Raw genomic sequence first — 10234 nt, 5'->3', positions numbered from 1 at the left:
GACGGCTGTTGTCCTAGCTGAAAAGGTCACATAAAGGTCGCTCTGTTTTTAAAAAGGGACGTCTGACAAGCTCACGGTCAGGTGTACAAATACTTTTGACCACTTAGTGTATCCTTGTTTTCACTGGGAGGATTGAAAAAGCATCGACTCATGATTTAGATAATGAGTATCAGTGTTTTTGGTAGCAACAAAATAAAAGCAATATTTCATGTGCTGAACTTTATTAGGATTAAAGCTCATGAACACTTTTATACTGTATGCAACACTAGCAGGACGTCTGAATAGCTTTCTAGACCAACGTCAACTTGAACAAATGACAGGTCTTGACAAAATACGTCAAAGTGTTGTGAGAAGCCTTCTCAGAAGAACGGCTGTTGTTTTAGCTGTAAAGGTCACATAGAGGTCGCTCTGTTTTTGAAATAGGACGTCTGACAAGCTCATGGTCAGGTGTCTGAATACTTTTGACCACTTAGTGTATCATTATTTTCACTGGGAGGCTTGAAAAAGCATAAACTCATGATGTAGATGATGGCCGGAGTCTCTGTGTTTTGGGCACCGAATCTGTGTGGTAGCAACAAAGTAAAAGCGATATTTGATGTGCTGAACTTTATTAGGATTAAAGCTAATGAACACTTTTATACTGTATGCAACACTAGCAGGACGTCTAAATAGCTTTCTAGACCAACGTCAACTTGAACAAATGACAGGTCACGACAAAATACGTCAGGAATGTCCGAAAAAATGAGGTTGGAATGAGGTGTGGTTGAGCGATTAGATGAGCGATCTGATCTGTAAATGCCTGTACGGACATTTTGCAACAACCATGCATCAAACTGATGAAGCTAAAGAACAACTAAACATTGTACTAACCACAGTAACTTGTTACTGGTTTGTTTTTGTAAGATGGAAAAGTCCATGCCAATTTATTATTCTGAAGTGACCTGTATGTTTGCGTTATAAGCAGTGATGGCAAAGTTACCTTGAAAAAGTAATCTGATTACTGATTACTCCTTTAAAAAGTAACTTAGTTACTTTATGGATTACTTGATTTTAAAAGTAACTAAGTTATATTACAAGTTACATTATTAGTTATATAATGCGGTCCGCTAATGTATCCCATAATGCAACTGGAGCTGCGATTGAAGCGGAATAAGAAACAAGAAAGACGTGGAAAACGGAGTCCTCTGTTCACAAGTTTAAGTAAGATAAATAAAATAAAATTTTTAAAGACAAATAAATAACAAAAAGACGATAAATATCCTACATTTTGGCAAGTGGGATTTGTAATGAGTCTGTAACCATGGTGATATTACGTCATCACGTCCCACGTCATCACTCGGCGTTGGCCGAGTAGTGCACACTTCCTCCAATCTAGTGCACACTCTGTAAGTAACCGATTCCGGACGCAGCCCATGACTTAACTGTCGCATAGGCCAGACGTCACTCCCCGAGACGCAAGAAGAAAGCAAATATATATGTTTTTACTAAGGAAAATGACAAAAATAGTAACGCACAGTAACTTGGATAAGTAACTTTAATCTGATTACTGGATTGGAAATAGTAACGCGTTAGATTACTCGTTACTGAAAAATGCGGTCAGATTAGAGTAACGCGTTACTTAGTAACTGTTACTGACCTTCACTGGTTATAAGTTATCAGTTACACTTTGCTCTGATGTGAGCTCATCGCAGGAATCTACGCTCCTAATAGCATGTGTGCGCCGCTCCCATTCACATGAAACATTGAACCCGTGTCAGGAGATACGAGGCGACATCAGTGATGGGCGAGGTGCAGATTACTATCCCACTATCAGCTAAAGCGTGATTTCTCAACTCGAGTCCTGGAGACTCCGTGCTTTGCCAAGCTCACTGGTTTCCTAATTTATTGGTTCTGCCATAAAGCCATTGTTGGGCACACTGTTGGGTCCAGCTTCCAAACAAGCTTGGATACTTGGATACAAATAATTTAATAACACATAAAGGTGTTCCATAAACAATAAACAAAGAGAAATCTGACCTAATTTTAGTGCTTAAATAATGTCAAACACTTTAGAGTTAATATAAGCAATGTAGGATCAAACCGTTTTCTAAAGGACTGGACCACAATGGCACCAAGGGAAATCTAGCATCTAGAAAGGTGATGCTGGACACAAGACAAAAGGTGGTCAGTCAGTGACCAGGAGTAAAAAATGAGAATGGATGTATGGGGTGAAGGAAAAAGACAAAACATCCTCTGAAGATGTCTGTTGGTAAGATGTTGCTAAGTTCACTTGATGAAACAGATCTAGAACAGAATCAGAACCTCGCCACGGCTTATCAAACGATCATCAGTGACGTCTGTGGAACATAATTCTGTAACGTCAGTGGGATGTCCACTGAAGCCAGACCTTCCATAGTTAAAAGAGAAGCATTTAATAGCTGAAGGGATCTCTGAATGGACAGAACAGGACTGCGGTTTATGGTTGAGACACCATCAGCACCAGTACTTTGGTCCAGGTTCTCAATTTTGCTAGAAGATTCAGAGGTAGGTGTGAGGAAACTAGACAAAACATAGACTTAAGCAGTATCGCTCACTGTGGGTTCTTTGGTCATGTCTGGTTTACTGGACTCTATCAGCGCCACTTATAACTCTGCGTCCGCTTATAACTGAGCTGTTGATAGAGGAAGCGACAGATGCAGATGGAGTTTGTACCGGACTCAGAACATGATCAGTGGCATCAAAAGCAGCCGTTCCAGGTTCATAGAAGTCTTTTACTTCATCCTCCTGGATTGGCCTCAGCAGTGCTCACACTGTCAGGTTCTGATCCGAATTTCTGACCCTGTCAGATTTTTCTGGACGGTCTGATTGCAGCAGAACTAAATCGGGTAAATTAGCTCTTGTACTGTGTGTCTAGTAATAATCAGAAAGATTAAGTCAGTGTGGACAAAAGCACCCATCGTATCAGATTTAGAGCTTTGAATTGAAAACGACGTAAGACGTATGTATGGAACACTGTGACTGATCCAAACATTTCTATTTAAGAAAGAAGACCGACTCAATTACTCATTCATTCATACCCATATACACATGCCAAGCTTCCTTTCACTTCATTTTGCTTTTTAAATCATGTTGTAATTCAGCATAACACTTATACCATCACACAGAGGGCTCATTCTGGTTTGCGTTTGATGTAGTGATGTGATGGTGCATCCGCAGGCGCCCACACGGACAATAACTGGCCTTTTCGGAGACGGGGAATAACAGGGGTCGATGTTTGACTCTCGTACTGAAATCTCATTTGTCAGTGTTAGTTAAAGCCCTCCTCGATCAGAAGTAGAGGTGAAATACGATCGGGTAATTGGATACAACTAAATTGGGAGAGAATTGGAGGGAAAATGCAGAAGTAGAAAATAAAAATACACATGGTTGCACAGTGTGATGTAATATTGGACAAGATTAGTTTTAATTATCTTTTATAGTGGGACATGTAATGATCGTATCAGAGCATTGAAGTCCTCCAGTGTCCAAAGAATAGGTGGTTGTAGAGCTGAAACCTGAGCCTCACATTAAAAGACCTGATTATCAGCCAATGCAGCACTTAGGAACAAACACATCCCTCAAAAATGAAAGGTTACCCACTTACCTCTCGGATGCTGACAGCCTCGGTGCGCTTTGCCTTGTCGAATGACTATCTTCCTCGTTCACAGACTGGCCAGGGTCAAACTCCCGGACACAAACAATGACCCCTGCAGATTTCCTGAAGGTATCTGTGTTGTAAGTGACCCCTTCAGGTGTGTCAGACAGACTCCAGGGTTCTGTGTGTGATCTCTGAGGCTCAGCTTCTTCAGGTCTGTCGTTTTCAGCTGCCCTGGCTGCAGGGCATGAACACGTATCCTGTCCTGGTGCTCCGTCGCTTGCTGATTGTGTCACTGGCTCCTGTGTATTGATGTCCTCTCTCTCCACATGGAACCTAACAACACTCACCTTCGCTCCACCCCCGGCCGGGTCCTCCTGCCCTGGTATCGTGAACTGAGAGTGCAGGGAGTGGCATGACCCTGTCCCCGGGTGTGGGTGTGTTTCCAGGCTGTAGTCTGTCATCGACACTTCCCCATGCAGACTGCAGGGAGGGGCAGTACCACATTCCTCCAGCACATACACCTGCTGAACTGGTGTGACTGGTTCCACAGCAGAAACATCTTCATGCTGCTGGTCAACTTTAACCCATACTGGTTCACTTTCTTCTGGAAATATCTCCTGATCTTTACTCTCACTGTGGAACACTTGTTGGTGTATCTTGTCTTCGATATTATCTGTTTCAAGCTTGTCTCCAGCTTGGCATTTTGCAAGATGATCCTTATTCTTTTCTAATTCTTCAAACCTTAGTCCAGCCTCATGTTCCTCTGCATGAACCTTCACCAGATCTGCCTGTCCAAGTGGACACTCCAAGTCAAGTTTATAATTGGTTGAACAAGCATCGCTTGCAAGCCCACAATTCTTCCAACCTTCTATTTCAGTACCTTCAGCAGGTTCTTGAGAAAGGATTTGGTCTTCTTCACCACTAAACCCTTCTTCATTTGCTTTCTGGTTCTCACAAAAAGAAGTGGAAGAAGAGGCAGCATAAATTGGAGATTTGCATAAATTGGTGGTCAAGTGATCTTTAGCAGATGAGACAGTTTCTGAAGACAAAGACTCGAATGTGTCTTGGGTGCTGGGTGATGGGAAACAGGTGGAGTTATCTGACTCTGGAGAGTATCGTCCGGCAAGATTTGTTTCCTGCTTGCTTCCTGAATGGTCAGTTTCATACCTTGAGCAGGACAGGTTCAAGTTGACGTTGGGGTCAGTGCTGCTGTATGAGGATCCTAACTGGCCGTAAGTGGTAGTTTCTGTGTCAGACACAGTGTGGTTGTTTGCTTGATGAAGATCCAGAACAGGTTCAGAGTCAGTGACGTCTGCGGAACATTCTGTAACGGTCAGTGGGACGTCCACTGAAGCCAGATCTTCCTTAGTAGCGTAAGAGATCTCTGAATGGACAGAGTAGGACTGCGGTTCCTGGTTTAACACAGATTCATCTTGAGGACCATCAGAACCAGCACTATGGTCCAGGTTCTCAATTCTGCTCAGTGAGATAGGTATGGGGAACCTAGACACAACAGGGGCTTGATTGGTATCATCATCAATACTGGAACCATCACTGCTTCTGGGAGGAGGAGGTCTGGTATCAGTGGCTTGACTTGAAGTTTCTTCAGGACGACTTGAGTTCGAGTTGGAGAGTAAAAACTTTGGTGAGTCTAAAGAAGCGAATTTGGATTCCATGAAGTTTAACATCATGTCAGTCAGTGCTGACTCCTCCAAATTCTCAAACATGGTACCTGATCCAGCGTCAGCTGTCAGGTTCACAGCAGGTTCTTCGGTCATGTCCGGTTCACTGGACTCAGAGTTCTGAAGTGGGTGAGAGTAATCCTCGCTATCAGCGCCTCTCATAACTCGCACTTCACTTATAATCAAGCCGTTGATAGAGGAAGCGTCAGACGCAGATGGAGCTTCTACCGGACTCTGAACATCTACCATCTCTGCTGTGCCAGCTTCATAAAAGTCAAGTGTTTCTTCAGGAGTTTTGGGGTACATGCTACTTGACTCACTAGGTGGAAACTGAAATTCCACAAGACCCAAACCTGGACTTTCTGAAGGCGTCTGAAAATCTTCACTATCAGAAGCTGACGCATCGATAAATGAAATAGACGTGCTGTCGATGTTAACCGGCATGAATCCTCCACCAGAGGAGCAGTCATCATCGGTTTGACTCAAGTCCGGGTGATGGGTTTTGTACTCGTCCACTTTGTCTCCTTCATCCACTTTGTATTCTTTCATCTGTGACCTGTAGTGACCCTTGGCCTCTGGTTCCACATTGATACTTGAGACGCTCTGAGAGAGACCTTTGTTCTTTTTCTTCTTCCTCCAGCCGAAGGAGAACGCAGAGAAGCGCTTGGACTTGTGGAGGTCAGTCTCAGAACTAAAGAGTCCCTTCTGCAGGAAGAGAAAATCAGACGTGCATCAGATATGTATTGTACTATATTTAAAAATATAGGACATATAAAGGATGTTAACCTGTGCATTCGGATGTAATTTGGATGCAAATATTTCCCAAACATGAATAAAATAAAGTAATGCAGTAATAAAATGTAATAAAAGTCCTGCAGTATGGACACAGGAAGGTTTTGGGCTGTGACACAGAGGTCACACTTTTCTGTACTACATAACATTGTATGTTTTATAGATATTATTACATATATACATTTATTACGTTATTATAAAATGTATATTTATTTTGATTTACGTACTTTTAAACAGGCACTCTTATTGAGAGCAGCACTAGTCCTGATACACTATATGGCCAAAAGCCTTCTTCTGTAAAACAGGCTATGTGCAGCAAGTGAAGCTGATTTCAAATGTAAGTAATTCTCATTATTTATTATTAATATTTCATTTTAATCTGTGAGTATACCTGTCTATTTTTGAGCTTGTCAGTGACAATTTAACAGTTTTCGGTACACAAAGGGAGTCTTTTGTGTACTCGAGGCCAATGACACAACCTCTGTCTAACTACAGCGTCTCGATAAACGGCCTTCTAAAGTTCGATGTCTGTTAGAATCCTCTCGTGTTTTGAGACAGATGCTCAGTGTCTGGTAGGTGAAAAGAAGTGGCCGATGAAAGAACGAGTAAAACACAGCCACATGTGTGAAAAAGAATGATGTGTAGTCATTAATAAACAAGAGTTACAGATCAGATATCAGGTTCAGGTCCGGCGAGTTTATCACCAGCGCCACCTACGCTGTGAACGATTATGTAAATCTTTACAGAGATGATGAGTGTGTTGGTGAAAGTGGGAAACAAGTCGTGGCTCTGGGATTCCTCAGTAGGGTGTAAGTGTTTTACTTTCTACAGTAATAAATCCACCTCGTTCTCAGGTAATCCAAACTGACCCGGTATTTTTAGAGATGAAACAGGAAGATAAATAAAAGGTACTGAAATATAGGACCAGCCAAAAGCACATCTGTACATATACTATATACACTCATTTTCAAATTCATTTATTAATTTTTCATTCATTTATATAAACAGAAAAATATATGCTTCCAACTTTGCAGCAACAGTTTAGGGAAGGTCCACTGCTGCTACAGCATGACTGCACACAGCAAGCTCTATAATGAGAACATCAGTCCTTGAATTCAGCCCCATCAAACAGCCTTTGGAATGAACCGGAACATCAACTCAGGCTTTCTGGACCAACATCCGTGCCCAGCCTTACAAATGCTCTCATGTTTTGACTGAATGGGCACATATATGCATCTTATTAGCTGGATACCGCGAGCCACCTTGACTTACACTATACAGCCAAAAGTATTCGCACATCATATTTCAAAAACAAATGGTATTAAAACAGAGCGACCTTTATGTGATCTTTCTAGCTACAACAACAGCAACAATTCTAAGGAGGCTTCTCACATGACTTTTTGAAGTATGTCTGTGTATGGGAATTTGTGCCCATCCGGTTAAAAGAGGCTCTGTGTAGGCCACTGGAGTTTCTTTAAATCAAGCTTTTCTTCATGTCCTTACAGAGCTTGTTTTTCTTCATGCTGGAACAGAATAGGGCCTTCCCTAAACTGTTAATGCATTTGGGTTATGCAAGTTGGAAGCATTTCATTTCCTTTACTTAACTGATAATATGTTTATAAATTGTACAATTAAAATCCACTCCGAGTGACAAATATACAAAACCAGAGAGGATCAGAAATGTGACTGTTGTTTATCACAGCACTGTATTTGACAGCGTGAAATATGGAAGGTAAACACACCACCCACATACACACGGGGCTGTGAACAGATAACCATCAGCACTGAAAGCTCGGATGTCAGCACTTATTAATAGTTTGCTCTGCTGAAGGTGGCATGTTCATATCCTAACAAACACGTGACCTAAGGTAAACAAACACAACATTTCGTGTTGGGTTCATAAAACTAGCAACGTACATACAGAAGGAATCTGGGTGTGTGTTTAGACAGACAAGAAATGAAATTTAAAACAACAACAAACTGGCTGATCTGTGAGACGTGTGTGCACTGGTAATAAGTGAGGCCACAGCGCCGTCTACAGGCCAGGTAAAGAAATACACTTCATTAATAAATAAACCGTCAGGTAATGAACCAATTCTGCCAAACAATCTAGAGAATCTGTTCTATTTAGCATGAATTTAAGTTTATTTATTAATTTAATGAAGAATATAAAATAATTTTGATTACCCAGTAATAAATTAACATTTGAGTATCAAATAATGCCTCCTATTTTATTTTACTAGTACTTTTAGTACTGTTACTTTCATTCATTCATTAATAACTGCACTGTAGTTATGCAATATATGTAATAATCAGGTTACTTTCAATCTTGGTTGTTGTGTTTGTGCTGTTTAATTTATTTTGTTGAATTTTAATAATGTGTTATTGATTTATAATGCTACTGGAACTTTAATTGGAACTAAAATCTGTCTGTCTGTCTGTCTGTCTGTCTGTCTGTCTGTCTGATAATAAATAAAAGCTCTTAATAACTGGAGTTTGTTCCCATAAAGATGTTTATTATTTTATTTCATGTTCATCTTTTACCACCACTATATCCTGATCAGGGGCTCAGGGGGTCCAGTTTTGCATAGGACTGTACTTTACACTAAGATTGGTTGAATTCATGTGTTGCAGCCAGAACAACTGCTTTACTAATGCCTATTTTTGCAGCAACCGTTTAGGGAAGGCCCCTGAGCACACAGCAAGTTCTATAAAGACATGAAGAAAAGCTCAGTTTAAATTAAAAAAGCTCCAGTGGCCTGCACAGAGCCCTGACTTCAGCCCCACTGGACACCTGACCAACATCAGTGCCCAGCCATTCACCTGCTGTCATCCTTTGACTGTATGCCCACAGTCTTGTGAGAAGTCTTCTGAGAAGAGCGGCTGTTACAGCTGAAAAGATCACACAGATGTCGCTCTGTTTTAACAAGCATTTGTTTTTAAAATGGAATGTCCAACAAGCTTGTGGTCAGGTGTCCATATACTTTTGGTTATATAGTGTATTTTCACATAGGGCCTGTTAAGACCTGTCTCTGAGTAAATAACTCTGACTGACCTTTGACCTTGGAGCAGTGGCGTAAACTGATGGATCAGGCCATTCTTCCTCTACAGGCCCGGTTTCAGCAGATCCCACCCTGTAAAAGATGAGCGACGTTAATCATTCACAATCTTCAATCTGTCTAATGACAATTAAACATTATTTAAAAACTAACTAGTGACTTAAATATGACAAACTAAACTAACTGTCCAGGCTGTTATGCTGCCCTGTGCCAAGTGTTTCTAACACAATCAAAAAAATTTTTTTTTTTTGTGTCTTACAGAAGAACTGGACCCACAAAGACCCTGATCAGGATAACAAAATCAATATTGCTTGACTAAATACTGACTGCATTTAAAGGACAGATTTTGGTTAAAAACAAGCAAAAGAGCAAACAGAAGATCACACGTCAGCACACCAGCACCAGGTCCCTCACATAGTTTTGGGCTTTTTCTGTTAAAACGCCTGGAATGTCGTCCTGTTTCCGACAGGCACGGACAGGCTGACTAGATCACCCACAGGCGGGAACCGGAGAACACTGGCTAACCTCTGGTAACAGCAGGTTTGTGGACCTATGATCACCACTGCTTCAGTTCCAGTCCAGTTTATTTAAGCAAACACCAAACAGCACATCCTGTGATGAGGAAATAAAAAACTAAATGATGTAAAGCAGATCCTGGTTCCTTTAGTAAGCACAGCTGACAAGTGGTTTATCATAACTAAATAATGTGTGATAAAATTTATTACTATGTGCCATTGGGAGGTGCACCGGCTCCAAGGCCAAATAGAAAAAAGCATCTGATGTAGAAACTGTGCCAAGTCTGTGGACCACATCCGCTGTGGCGACGCCTAAATACAGGATCAGCCGAATGAGAAAAATACATAAACAGACTGATTACTGATTAGACTGCAGGTTGGGATTGATTAAGCTACAATAAGGCTAGTTTCTCAGAGCCAGACGTGATTTCTTTATTAGAATAAACGTTTAATAACCATGTGATACTAAGGTGGGACAAAAGTGCAGAGATTCTGAGCTCCCGGGTTCGAATCTCGGCTCTGCTACTGGTCGGCTGGGTGCCCTCTAGCAATCACAATTGGCTTCCAGTC

General features: G+C 41.3%; 1 long non-coding RNA gene across 1 annotated transcript; it reads left to right on the top strand.

Moving 5' to 3' along the window:
• Nucleotides 1-1761: 1761 nt before the first annotated feature.
• On the top strand, nucleotides 1762-9796 carry LOC134300072 (uncharacterized). Its single transcript, XR_010007299.1, has 3 exons — nucleotides 1762-2248; nucleotides 6328-6427; nucleotides 9411-9796. It is a non-coding gene; the product is annotated as an uncharacterized LOC134300072 (long non-coding RNA).
• The last annotated feature ends 438 nt before the right edge of the window (nucleotides 9797-10234 follow it).

This window comes from Trichomycterus rosablanca, chromosome 22, assembly GCF_030014385.1.
Source record: "Trichomycterus rosablanca isolate fTriRos1 chromosome 22, fTriRos1.hap1, whole genome shotgun sequence".
Classification (NCBI taxonomy): domain Eukaryota; kingdom Metazoa; phylum Chordata; class Actinopteri; order Siluriformes; family Trichomycteridae; genus Trichomycterus; species Trichomycterus rosablanca.
The sequence above is the reverse complement of the archived record's forward strand: the minus strand, read 5'-3'. Positions and strand labels throughout refer to the sequence as shown.